The 14,320-nt window shown below is 38.8% G+C and overlaps 1 long non-coding RNA gene across 1 annotated transcript; it reads right to left on the bottom strand.

Annotated features, from left to right (window-relative positions):
- Window positions 1-7,991: 7,991 nt before the first annotated feature.
- Window positions 7,992-14,307, bottom strand: LOC107650096 (uncharacterized). Its single transcript, XR_001624861.2, has 2 exons — window positions 14,172-14,307; window positions 7,992-9,769 (listed from the first exon to the last, which is right to left on the bottom strand). It is a non-coding gene; the product is annotated as an uncharacterized LOC107650096 (long non-coding RNA).
- Window positions 14,308-14,320: the final 13 nt, after the last annotated feature.

Raw genomic sequence — 14,320 nt, 5'->3', positions numbered from 1 at the left:
ACCATACCTCCAAAGAAAGCAAAGCTTATAAGAGCTGCCAAAAGGCATCTATTTCTGTAAACCCAAGGAATGGGGATGGATGACTAGGTGTCTGTTATGAGCTAGCCTATTACACTTTGGTTGCAGATTTGTCTGTCTTGGACAGACAAGACAGTGCCTTGTACAAAGTAGTGTAATGGGGGATATGGACCCTGATATTGATTAATATCAATATTTTTGGATAGGCTATTAAGGTTAAAGAGATTCAGTTGTTGGCAGTTGGAGGAAATCTGCTGGAGACTGATTATACAAAAAAACTCTATTTATTGCAACTATAAGAAAAGGTAAGGATAGAATATAGGAATTAGAGATGAGTTAGGATAGGAGTTATTAAATCTATTTATCCCTAAACCTAATCAATACTAATACGTTGGTTCCCAATCTGCCCCGCGAGGAGCTTTTTCTTATCTGATTTCTCAGACATCACCTAACTCCTCAATCTATCTATAATATATAATATCTAATTAACTAAGCTAATCTACTTAAAAATCTACTTAGACTCCTTCTTTATTTTATTTTCAAATAATCAATTCGGCCTTTTCTGTCTCTCTCCAGTAAGACCCTGCAGGTTTCACAGAAATGATGCTCTCTTCTACCCCCTCTGGTAGAATCAGGGAACAGTCAGAGTCACACTGAATCCTTCAGCCTTTCTCAAACACAAGATATTATTCCTAACCAGCTATCTTCAAATCCTCAAGGAATATCAGGGGAAAACAACCAGACATCCACCCTTCAAGCATCCGATCCAAAGAGTGAGTCCAGTAAATCCCAACTGCCCTTCCAAGGGAATTCTTTCCCATGGCCTCATTAGGATTCTACTGTTTGAATGAAAGCAGTCTAGCTCTTTCAACCCATCTTCTCTAGCCAGCCACCTTTTCCTACTTATCAAGAATCTCTAATTATTTAGAAAATTAAGAATTTACTCATTACAGTAGACAATGAGTACTTGTTGAAAGGAATAAGTGGAAGAACTAGGTAAGATATTCTGGTGAAGCAATGCAGTTCTGGGGTTACAGTAATTCTATATCTGTGTTCCCTTGTGCTGTGTTCACTCCTGGGTAAAATTTTATTGTGTTGCAAGCTAATTGAGAACTTGGGCATAGACAACCCCTAAGGGTTTGGGTGATGGAAGTCATAAGGTCAGCCAACAGATAGGTTCTCTTTTTTTCAAAGGCTGCTGCTTTCCATCTATGAGCCATTTTACTCTTGTTCCTAAGAATTCCCAGGAGATTGTTGTTTTTTTTTTTTGTTAAAAGGATATATATATATGTATGTAAAATTTTCAGTTCCAAACATGATGGGGTCAGTATAAAGGGAAACCCTTACTTAGACTTCAGAGTAAGGGCCGGAGAAGACACAAAACAGAGTCTGTTGGATCATGGGATCCAGGCCCAGAAGAATTTACAGTGATTATGATGATTATATATCTCAAGTTTATGATGGATCATAAAATGGTCACTGAGTATATAATAAAAACATCCAACTTTCAGATCAGCAGTGTAATCCTATACCTGCCTGGGGGTTATAAATAATGAATGGGCAGTATAGGAATAAATCATCAACTGAGGCACCAATTTTACAAACCAATATCTATATAACACAAACGGGGTGCATGCTATTCTATGAAATAATTCATCTCTTATGTTGACTGTTACTGAGAATGAGATAGTGCCAAATGCTGTAGAAAGGCTGTTCCAGTTCTTTCTTATAAAAAACAAGAAAGTTCCTTGGACGCAGCAATACAGTTGAGGGAAGAAAACAAAGAAAACTAAGGGGGAAAACTGGGGAAAACTGGAAAACTGGGCAGGGAGAATCCATCCCACATGGATAAGCCAGGGTAGAAGAATATATAAAGGGGAGAAAAATGTTAAGAGTGGAAAGAGTTAGCTTATGGGGAAGACAATATGAATAACATCATACACATGAGCATGTGATTATAATGTTATAAAACTGGAGTTTGTATTTGGCTAGTGAAGTTATCCATTATTTTATCATTTGAATGTTGTTGACTTGTTATGGGGAAATCCCTGTCTGCCCACTTACTTGGACTCTATGTACTAGTGTTACAAACAAGAGAATGTATTAAAAAAGAAATAAACAACCTTTCTTTTCCCATTTTAAGAGTGCTTGACTAGATTTGAGCAAATGGTGTCAATTCTGAAATTTTTGTGAAGGGTGGAGCATGGTGTGCCCATCTCAATCCAAGAGTGTTAGCAAAGAAATCCCCAAGGGATAAGGGAGTTACTGTGATTACTACCATGGGGAAATAAATATCATGGTGCCAAGGGGTTATTCCCTGCCCTATACTCCTGCTAATGTTTTCTAGTACCTTACAAGATAGAGGCACACATCCTGACTCTCAGGCATGAATTGTCTAAACGTGGTCAGGAATTCTAGGCTTATGCCTAGATGTTTGTGGTTTGTCCATTCAAGTGGATTCATGATCTCATTGCATTTGGATATTCTCTCAGGTGATGCAGATCAAAACCCATTCATTCCTGCCCATTTTATGGGACTCTTCCATATTCTCCCATAAGTTTGACATAGGAAGCCTACTCAAGAATATACTGGGGGCCCTCCTCAATTTCTCCTAAAATCAAGAGTTTACCAGTGGAACTGTTATTGCTGATCCTAGTCATATGACCAACAAATATAATTTTTAAGAAAAATTAGGATTCTAAACAAATTGTGGTACATGATTGTGTTGGAATATTATTGTAACATAAGAGATGATGAACAGATTGATTTTTTTAAAAGTTGGAAAGAATGACATGAGATAATGGAGAGTAAAATAAGTAGAACCAAGAGAACATCATATATAGCTACAGATTTAGTATCTGAAGAATATAACTTGTGAATGATCACCTCCAGAGGATGACCTGAGAATTGGAAATACAAAATATATAATCTATATGTTTTGTCAGATGATGCCTTCTATGGTTGAATAAAATAATAAAAGTAAATGAAATAAAAAAAAGAAGACAGGGCATGACTATTTTGCAAAACAAAATTTTTCCAGTAGATAGTTCTGAAGGACTTATGATGGGGAATGCTATCTACCTCCAAAGAAAGAACTATGGGAGTCTGTTGCAGATCAAAACATACTATCTTTCACATCAATTTATTTATGGTTTTATTTGGGGTTTTGGTTTTATATGAGTATGCTCTTACAACAATGACCTATATGGAAGTGTGTTTTGCATGGTAATTCCTATATGGCCTAGATCAAATTGTTTACCATCTCCAAATTGGGGGAGGGAAGGAAGGAATGGACATGAGATTATTTGAATCTTATAAATTTGGAACATATCTGTTGACAATTATTATTACATGTAATTGGGAAAATAAAATATCTTTAAATTTAAAAAATAACTTGTCTATAAAATACTTAGGAATCTATCTGCTGACACAAACACAGGAACTATATGAACACAATTACATAACACTCTCCACACAATTAAAACTTGATCTAAACATTTGGAAAAACATTGATTGCTCATGGGTGGGATGAGCTAACATAATAAAAATGACAATCCTACCCAAACTAATTTACTTATTTAGTACCATATCCATTGAACTACCAAAAAACTTCTTTACAGAATTAGAAAAAAACATAACAAAGTTCATTTGGAAGAACAAAAGATCAAGGATATCCAGGGAAATCATGAAAAAAATGCAAATGAAGGAGGCCTTGCAGTCCCAGATCTCAAACTATACTATAAAGCAGCGGTTATCAAAACAATTTGGTACTGGCTAGAGCTAGAAAAAAATCACAAAATGTAGAATCAATAATTTTGATTACATCAAATTAAAAAGGTTTTGTACAAATAAAACGAATGCATCCAAAATTAGAAGGGAAGCAACAAATTGGGAAACAATCTTCATTACAAAAACATCTGACAAAGGCCTAATTACTCAAATTTATAAAAAGCTAAACCAGTTGTACAAAAAATCAAGCCATTCTCCAATTGACAAATGGGCAAGGGACATGAATAGGCAATTTTCAGTTAAAGAAATCAAAACTATTAACAAGCACATGAAGAAGTGTTCTAAATCTCTTATAATCAGAGAAATGCAAATCAAAACAACTCTGAGGTATCACCTCACACCTAGCAGGTTGGCTAACATGACAGCAAAGGAAAGTAATGAATGCTGGAGGGGATGTGGCAAAGTGGGGACACTAATTCATTGCTGGTGGAGCTGTGAACTGAACCAACCATTCTAGAGGGCAATTTGGAACTATGCCCAAAGGGCAATAAAAGACTGTCTGACCTTTGATCCAGCCATAGCACTGTTGGGTTTGTACCCCAAAGAGATAATAAGGAAAAAGACATGTACAAGAATATTCATAGCTGTGCTCTTTGTGGTGGCAAAAAATTGGAAAATGAGGGGATGCCCTTCAATTGGAGAATGGCTGAACAAATTGTGGTATATGTTGGTGATGGAATACTATTGTGCTAAAAGGAATAATAAAGTGGAGGAATTCCATGGAGACTGGAACAACCTCCAGGAAGTGATGCAGAGCGAGAGGAGCAGAACCAGGAGAACATTGTACACAGAGAGTAATACACTGTGATACAATCGAATGTAATGGACTTCTCCATTACTGGCAATGCAATGACCCTGAACAACTAGGAAGAACCTATGAGAAAAACCACTATCCACATCCAGAGGAAACACAGTGAGAGTAAAAATACTGAAGAAAAACAACTGCTTGAATACATGGGTTGAAGGCATATTGTTGGGGATGTAGACTCTAAATAAACATCCTAGTGTAAACAACAACATGGAAATGGGTTCTGATGTAATACCCAATGAAATTGCATGTTGGCTGCGGGAAGGTGCAGGCTGCATGGTGGAGGAGAAGAAGGGAAATAATGTGATTATTTTAACCAAGGAATAATGTTCTAAATTGACTAAATAAACTTATTCAAATGGCCAATAAATAAATAAATAAATAAATAAATAAATCACTTGTCTAGTTAACTACAAATGACTTTAAAAGAAATTTCAGCAGCCTATGAATATTTGACACTGAAATCAATAAAAGGTGTCTTTTGTACAATACAAATAAAAAAAGAGAAATTGGGATTTACCCAAGCACATTGACATATGCCCAAATTGGTGATTTTATTACAAAATTACCCTCATATTTGAAGAAATCATTGTTGGTAGTAATTACTTTCTTAAAGATCTTCATTGTAGTAATAGCTCTTGATGATATAGTTTCTTTATAGTTTGTAGTTGCTTTCCTTAGCCAAATAGTGTAATTAATAGTAATTCCATTTTACAGATGAGGAAATTGAAACTCGGTTTGGCTAAGTGAGTTGGCCAATGTCACATGATTCTAAAACTTGCCCTTTTGAGATTGAATCCACTGAAGAATGCATAAAAGTATTCTGTGGGTCTATACTCCAGAAACAAAAACTAATGAGCTTCCATTTTCTCTAGTCAGCCAGAGGCCACAATCCACTCATTGCAAAAGCATTTAATGATATGGCATATTAACCACAGCCCCAATAAAATATCTCACCCATAAACCTAGGTTTCAATCTCCAACAGAGTCTGGGGAGAACGGACACATTCAGAGTTCCCAAGCAGAATTCGGAAACATATCAAATGCATATGACCAAAGCAGTTGCTACCTCCAGGTCCCTCTGTTCTCATGAGGGTCTCCTGCTATTCTATTCTGTGTGGGTGTTGGCATCCCTGTTGGGTGAGTTGGATATACTCCAAGGTTTGGCCCTGGTATTTACTGAGTCTAGCTCTGGGCTCAGCTGAAATGCTGCCTCAGTGTATTGCTTAGGCACTTTCAGAAAGGATGAGAAGCCATATCCTAGGATGCGCAGGCTCTGGAATCTCTCCTCAGTATGACTTTTCTCAACCTGTTCTATGTGCTTCTGCCACAAGCTGCTATTGTCAAGGGGAGAGGGAAAAGAAATCTGAACACTCCTATTTCTGCTTGCTACACTCTCCAAGAGACAAAGGAAAGATGAAAATTGAACTCTCTGCAGCTGAGCTCTTGCTCTATAGCTGGCTCTTTTCTTCTCTTAATTCAAAGACAGACGACTAGCAGAGTTAGCCTCTCCACTTTAAAACTCTTTTAAGTTCTTTAGCTCACCCACAGCGGGAGAAGTATTGGGGAAAAAAACCTGGCACTTGTGGCTGGCTCAGAGCCTTTGCCAACTCTCTGCCTTTCATATGCAAACAAACCACTTAAGTCTTTCAAAAAGAAGTTCCCCCTTACAACCTTGAAGTTCCTGTGCACCCTTAAATCCCCTAGCTTTGGTTATCAAGTGGATGGGGTGGGAAGGGAAGGGCTGAATTGATCAGGATACCCAATGAACCCCTTACAACTAGGGAAAGAATTTGAACAGTCCCTGCTACTGTATATATTTACTTGTAAAACCTCCTAGATTTACAAATTTTGATTGACAGCTATTTGCAAAGCCCAGTGTTCTTGTAATTTCCCCTTTAGATTTATGGGAGGTAATGATCTTGAAAAGCTTGTTCTTGACTACTTTTTCTGTATTTTTCCAAAGTACTCAGCAATCTTGGATACACAGTAAATGAACTCAATACTTAATTTCCATTCTCAACCATCATATTCACAGGGCCGGCTTTGTGAAGGGAACAAGTTGTTTCCCAAGGGGTACAATTTTAAGGGGCAATGGAAAGACTGCCCTATTCCCAAATATCCCATTCATTCAGGAACCTGAAATGTCACCATTGATTCTTTCCTTTGGATAAAATACTTTTTCTGAGAGGCCCCTTCTGAAATAAAGCAAACCTCAGTGGGATAATAATTGTCTCTAAATGAGTTTAAATGGATTTATCATTCAAAAAACACCTATGCTGACATGATACTAGGTATTGAGAAGAGAGGCTGTTAGTACAAAAATGAAATAAGATATGGTGCATCTCTGATGTAAACAAATCTATAGTTTATTAGGTGAGGCAAGTGGTAAGAAAAAATCTTGGTTTGGGCCTTGCCCAAACTCATGAAACTGAGACAAACTCGGGAAAAGAAAGGTAAAAGGGATCTTATTGAATGCACCGAGGCAGCAAGCAAACAGTATACGCCTTTTATAGACCTGAGTAAATAGCTTCCTTATAGGGGCAAAAATATGCTGATTGGCACACATAAACATGAGAAGATGGTGGGATAGTGTATAAGTACAAGAATATTCTCCACATCTCTAAAGTTTAAGTGAGGTTTGAAAATGGGACTGTTCAGACTGACTGCATAATTGGTGCTAACCACACTTATGGTGCAGTACCAAAATTGCTCTTCTGTCCTCAACTGCATCTCTGCTGCTTGTAGTTTGGAAGTTGGCATGAGAATCAGTTCTTTGCACCAAGGGAGGTTCTGTAAACATAAACAACACACAATCCCTATGAGGACACACAAGAGAAAACCTGCAAACATGTACTTTAGTCATGAGAGACTTAGGAACCAAGAAGTTAGCCATTTCTGTGAGGGCCAGGGTTCCTTTCCATCCTCTTGGAGCTTGTTCTGGGAATTCTGAAACAAGTCTATATGGATATATTATCGAAGTTGTCAGGAAGAGCCCAGGTACAGTACTCCCAATCTACGAGAGCATGTATCCTCCCCTCTCTGCCAGGAGGAAATATATAGAGCCAGCCTATTTTGAAAGGTCACAGCCCAAAGTGTGTGGAGCTCAGTATTAAGGTCCTCCTTTGCACTAATGGATTCATTAACAAATAATTGCAAAAACTTGTACATTTTATTCAGGAATACCAGGCTGCATCCCTTCCCATATTATATAATAGGATGATAAAAGCATGTTCAGTCTCAGTAATAGGGGAAATGTAAAATAAACTTGGATGGATGTATGCCATCCAAGGTGGCATGAGTTCTGACTTTTCCTAGCTCAACTCACCAAAAAACTGCTGTGGGTAAAAGATGAAATGACTAAGGAAACAAAGGGTCAAGACTGAGCATATAGATTTATTAAGCAGTGCATTCCAATTGTTCAATAAGAGTGGGACCAAGTCCCTTCCTCAGGTTAGGGCTGAACCTCAAATACAGGGGGAGACAGACTTTTATACATTCAAAACAAATAAGATTAATTAAAAGGAAATAATACATTATGTAATATGATTTCTAACTGGAGGAAAGATTAGGGACTTTCCCAAGTTAGGAGGGGAAGAGTGACCAGGTACAATTCCCCGAAAACTGAAAAAAGAAGTGTTGAAGTGTCTGCAAACAATTCAAAGAACGTGGAAATAACTGATTAATCAATTCAAGGCCAGTTTTCAGATAAGACACATGAGTTTTGAGATGTATAATTATGATAAAATTCCTTGCATCAATCTTGGGGTCTGGGTGGGTTTCTGGCCAGCATAACCCAGGTCATTACTTCAGTGCCTCTAGGTAGAGGTGGTTCAGCTTCCCCATAGGTAGGGCTAGGTTTAAACAATGTATCAAGGCTTTTTCTCAATTCCCACAAATGAATAAAGTCTTCTTACAAGGCAGAAATTGGGCTAGACCCTTAATTGAATAGAAAGGGAACTGGGCTAGATCCAGAATTGAGTCACAGGATGGAGTCAGTGTGGTTCATTCAGTTGCCACAATTCCCACTACCATTTGCTTTTCTAATCCCCTCAATTCCCTCAGCTTGCTTTGCAAGTGTGCACTAGACGACTGGAGAGATATGAGCCTAAAGCCCAAAAATACCACCTCAAACTATACCTGCCTGTCCAATTTGAGGGGAACCAGTAATATGCTTTCTTGTTACATAGGAAATAAAACCCCTGTGGGGCTATCCTAAAAAATCCACTTAGTGTTCCAGGCCTCCCAGCTTAACAAAAATTCTCAGGTAGCCTTTTCCATCCTGAATGGTTGTATTTCACTTCAGGGACTAGGTATACTTATATCCCATTTGCTGTTGCATTTCCTGACCTTGTGTCCCATTTTGCTCATAACATAGACCTGGCAACCTAAAATATGTTGAAAGCTCAAGGGTGGTAAGAATTGTGAAAGGTTTTCCAATTAAAAATGAATGAGTAGGAGGACTCATTTTTCTCACCCATGGCATCTCCGGTTGCCTTATCAATGGCAAAATAATACTCACAAAGTTCTAGATGTTTATTTCCACATTCACCAGAAGTATTTCTTCTCTCAAGGACAAAAAAGGGCATGTGCACATTTCAGCAATTGGTCCAATTAAAAGCCTGGATGGCCTGATGAATCAAATTCTACCAAGTGTTGGGCTCTCCTGTTCTCCCAACCCAAAGTGTACAAACCACAAACAACAAATACATAGTAGAGAGGTTACAGGTGAGGGGTAAGGAGCTAAATATCAGGGTCAAAGAAACAGGAGGCCAATGTCCACAGATTGGTGTCGAGAGTCTGTTTTTTGTTGTTTTTTACATCTTTACCTTCTATCTTAGATTCAGTACTAAGTTTTGGTTCCAAGGCAGAAGGGTGGTAAGGGCTAGGCAGGAGGTTAAGGGACTTGTCCAGGGTCACAAGCATCTGAGGTCATATTTAAACATATAACTTCCCATTCTCCAGGCCAGATTCTCTTCGCTGAGTCTTAATTCCCCTTTAGGGTTTCTTTTTAGCCTCTATGGGTCCAGGGGCTGATCAGTGGTTGTTATCTTCTCTTGGATTGAGGTCAATCAAAGCAACCTTCGCATAGGAGTGATCTCTTTAGGTCATCAGTTCTGTAAGCTTGGCAGTAGTATAACTGATAAACAGGATCTGAAAAAGCCTCAATTAGTTTCTGGGCCCCAAAACATTGAACTTTGGCAGTTTGACAAAGTCAATCTGCTGTTTATCAAATGGTAAGGTCACTCCCTACTTCTGTCACAGTTTTATCAGAGAGGAGTTAAATTTGTAGACAAGAAAGGCAGCTAGAGATCACATGATGGGCCTAGGCATTAACACCCTGGGCAAACTATGACCCATGAACTTGCAGTACAAGGACCTCAGTTACTACATTGGTAGTATCAGGCCAAGCAAAAAATAGCTTTCAGAATAGGCAATACATTTAAAACACACTCCAAACTAATAAAACAAGCAAAATTACAGTAGGGGGAATAAAGCAACCCATATAGCTTTCACTTTAGAGGTGTCAAGTCCTTTGGCAGCATTCATAATCTTTAGGAGTCTAGTAAGCACCTCTTAGGTATCTCTTAAGTTGCTATAAAATTTTGTATACAGATCCTTTTCTTCTTTCTTTGAGCTCTTTGAGAAATACATACAGTGTAATTGCTAGATATTAATAAGAGCTAGCATCTTACTTAAGTTCCTTAGATTATAAACTTTATTTAAACATATCTCATTTTATCCCTATAACAACCCTTGAGGTAAGGGCTATTATCTCCATTTTACAGATGAACAAGACAGGGGGTAGAATTCCAAATCTGCCTGCTTTTCTAGCTTTACCATTGTTCCATTGATTTCATCTCATACTCTCCGTGAGATCTAAAGCAAATCCTTTACCTCTTTAAGCCTCAGTTTCATCATTTGTAAAATGTGAGGGTTGGACTAGATGAATGTAAGATTTATTTATTTCCCTAGCCTGAGAAAGCATTAGGAATAGTTATTACATGAATAAGATGAAATTTAATAGGGATAATACAAAATCCTATACTTGGATTTTTGAAAAAAGTAAACCTCTAAGTATAAGATGGTGGTGGTGGGAATGAAGGTTAAGCTTGGCATAGGAATAGGGAATAAAAGCTCTAGTAAAAATGGCCCAGATAATTTGGTAGAGTAAAAACTGTCAGCAGTTTAACATGGTTGTAAAAAAAAAAAACTCTATTAGGAGAGGCAACTAGATGGGTCTGTGGATAGAGTGCCAGGTCTAGAGATGGGAGGTCCTGGGTTCAAATTTGACCTCAGTCACTTCTTATATGATCCTGGGCAAGCCACTTACCCAGGTCACAATCCCTAATTGTCTACTCCTTATTGCTCTTCTGTCTTAGAACGGATATAGTATGGATTCTAAGACAGAAGGGTAAGGATTTAGAAAAGTAAAATCTGATAGGACCTCAGACTACATAAACATAAGTAGTTTTCAGAATGGGGTCATACCAGATTTATTTGAAGGAAATGGGGATGTTTAACAAAGAGCAATTTCAGTGGGGATGGGGATGGGATTTGGGTGGCATAATAGTGCATTTGGAAATTAGATGAGTCTTTTTAGGGCTGAATTCCTCTTTTGGTGTCCACCTTGCCACCTAGCTCTCACCTGTGGCTCTAAGAAGCTAAAGCACTCTCAGTGGCCACACCTTGTCAAACAATCTAGTTATGGGGGCTAAACCAGCCTGAGGGTAACTGATAGGCCTTAATGCTGTTGGCGAGTGGGGGGGGGGGTATCTACCCCAGGCATTTGACAGAGGAGAACAATTTGTTCCAATGACTATGAAGGTGACAGAGAAGCAGGTGCTGTGGAGTGCTCTGAGCTTAGATACCAAAGAAGCCAAGGTCATCCACTGCATCCTGAATCATCACCACTTGTCTTGGTTTTTGTCTTGGGACTGCCTCAGGAAGAGACTTTGTGAAACTCTCCCTCACTTAATTCCAATTTATGCTGAAGTCAAGATGTCATTTTGGTTCTCTTGGACAACCACCACCCAATGTCCTGTGAGATAAATTATTGTCATCTTCTGATATTTGGAGAAAGTTACTTGTCTACTTTGTGATTCTCCTCTCTCCTCTCATTTTCTATAGTATCTCGAGATTCTGTTCCCTGGAGAGAACCTAGGTTTGTCTCCCAGAGACCATGAGGTTTGAAATTTTGAAAGATTGAAAGACTCCTTGATAGATATTGTTTGGAAGCCTGGTAAGAGAAAATCTTTGCTGAGGTTCCCCTTCCAAGATTATGGAGATGTTCTGCTATATCCATAACCCTTTCCTGCTTGGAACAAAGGAAATAAGCCTCTAGAAGCATTAACCAAAAAGAAGAGAGATGCAAAAGATAAAGTTGGGGCAAGAGAAGAAAAAAGGCAATATTGTAGCATGAAGGAAAGGATTTTACAGATATGAGACGGAATGCAGGAGAAGCAGAGATGACAGCAGTTGGAATGTTCAGGAGCAGAGGTTTCTGGGAGAGCAACAAACTGGGGGAGTTCAGTTCTGAACCCTGGAGAGGAAATAGCTCCTAGCCCCACTTCAGGACTGGAACAAATCCCATTCCTGAGCATTTTCCCTGTCATATCTGAAGCCCAATGAGACTCTGTCTCTCTGATCCTGTCTCTGTAAATTCAAGACCTGTGTGGACCCATAGGACATTCAGCTTCTAGTCTAGGGAATTAATCTTTTTTTTTTTGTGGCAAGGAACTCTGATTGTCCCCTTTGTTTGGATTTAATGACATTCTTTTATGGAACCTCCAAATTTACCTTTGTCCCTAGGGAATTTGCCTTTTAGGAACTCCCAGACCTTAGATTCTTATCTTAGACTGGACAATAAACTTAAAAGACCCAAAGGTCTCAGCCTAGATATAATTATAGTAAATATAATCAAATCTTAAGTACCCTTTTATTTTAGAGGTTTCTCCTTTTGTATTGTATCTTGTATCTGGGCCTCTCCCAGCCCTGGATGGAATCCTCTTACCTTTGTCTCCAGGTAAGCCAATTAATTGTCCTTCCTTTCTTTTATTTCCCAAAACTATAAGACCAGTTCATTGGAAAATCTCCTTTCTAGGTGTATTTTCCAGGAGATAGTGTTCCTAGAGTCCCAGAACTTGAATCTGTGTGGTAATCTTGCACATGACTCTGTGGTGGCATTGTATTCTTTGTCTTGATTAAAGACTTGTTTTTTTCTAATTACTTTGGTGATTCTGTGTTTTTCAAGGTTAACAGATTACTCACCTTTCTCCTGTCTCCTGGATACATATATGCTAGCTAGGTGATCCAGTGGACAGCATCCTTGACAGAAGTCAAGACAACTGGTGATGGATCACTCAGGTTTCAAATCTCAATTAAAATCACCCTTTTGTAAAGAAGGCTTCCCTAGTTCTCCTTAATGCTAGGGTCTTTGTTCTGAGATCACCTATGATTTATCTTGTATATTTAAAAAATTTTTGTATTTTTCAGAGAACAAAAATCCACTTTCTCCTTCCCCACTTGAAAAATAAAAAGAAATCCCTCATAACAAATATTCAGTTAAGCAAAACAAAAAACTGCATTGGCCATACCCCCTCACCCCAAAACATGTCTCATGTCTCAGTCTGCAACCTGTACATAGTTGTTTGCATGTTGTCTCATCATAATGGGAGCAAGTCCTTGAGATCAAGAGCCGAGTTTCTGCCATTCTTTGTACTAGCCCTGTGATTTCAGACAAGTCACATAATTTTCTGCCTCAGTTTCCTCATATGCAAAATGAAGATAAAAGCACATACTTCACAAGGTCGTGGTGAGGATTAAATGAGAAAATACACTTTGGCAAACCCTCAATCTCTATTATTAATTATATCAGCCCTTAGTGCCTGCAAATAAGAGTAATTGCTTATTTGCATCAGGTAATAGAACCTTGGACCTTAAAAATTGGGAAACTCGAGTTCTAATATTTTAGAGACTCTGAATGACCCTGGGCAAATCATTTAACCTGTAATTTTCAGTTATCATAACTGTAAAATGAGGATAAAAATATTATTAACCACCTAGGTATCTCAAATGAGAATATTTGTTACGGACCACATAAATGTTAGCTATTAGGTGCTGTGGATAGCCATCTTAACCTCGGCCACTTTCTTTTTTTTAAACCCTTACCTTCTGTCTTGGAGTCAATACTGTGTATTGGCACCAAGGGAGAAAAGTGGTAAGGCTAGGCAATGGGGGACTTGCCCAGGGTCACACAGGTAGGAAGTGGCTGGGGCCAGATTTGAACCTAGGACCTCCATCTCTAGGCCTGGTTCTCAATCCACTGAGCTCCCCCCAGATATTCCCCCCCCCCCCCCCCCATCTCGGCCTCTTTCTAAGTCTATGCAGTCACTTAAACTCTGTATCAGTTTCCTCATCTGTAAAATAGGGATAATAGTTCTAACGTCCCGGCGTCGCTGTGAGAAGTGCCGGATATGTCAATGCTAGAAATTTAATGGATTTGCTTCTGAGAATGTTTTTTAAATGAGATATCCACAATAGAAAGGGAACAGACCTTAGGTTAGGAAGCCCAAGACCACGTTTTACAGATGAGGAGACTGAGGCCCAGCCCGGCCCACCAGCGCTCCCTCCACCACACCAGTGGGCTTCAGGCCGTCGCGACCTCCATGCCCGGAAAGCCAGGGGTGTTAAGGGCTGGGGGTT

Source organism: Monodelphis domestica, chromosome 5 (genome assembly GCF_027887165.1).
Source record: "Monodelphis domestica isolate mMonDom1 chromosome 5, mMonDom1.pri, whole genome shotgun sequence".
Classification (NCBI taxonomy): domain Eukaryota; kingdom Metazoa; phylum Chordata; class Mammalia; order Didelphimorphia; family Didelphidae; genus Monodelphis; species Monodelphis domestica.
This window is presented reverse-complemented; position numbering and strand designations above follow the sequence as displayed.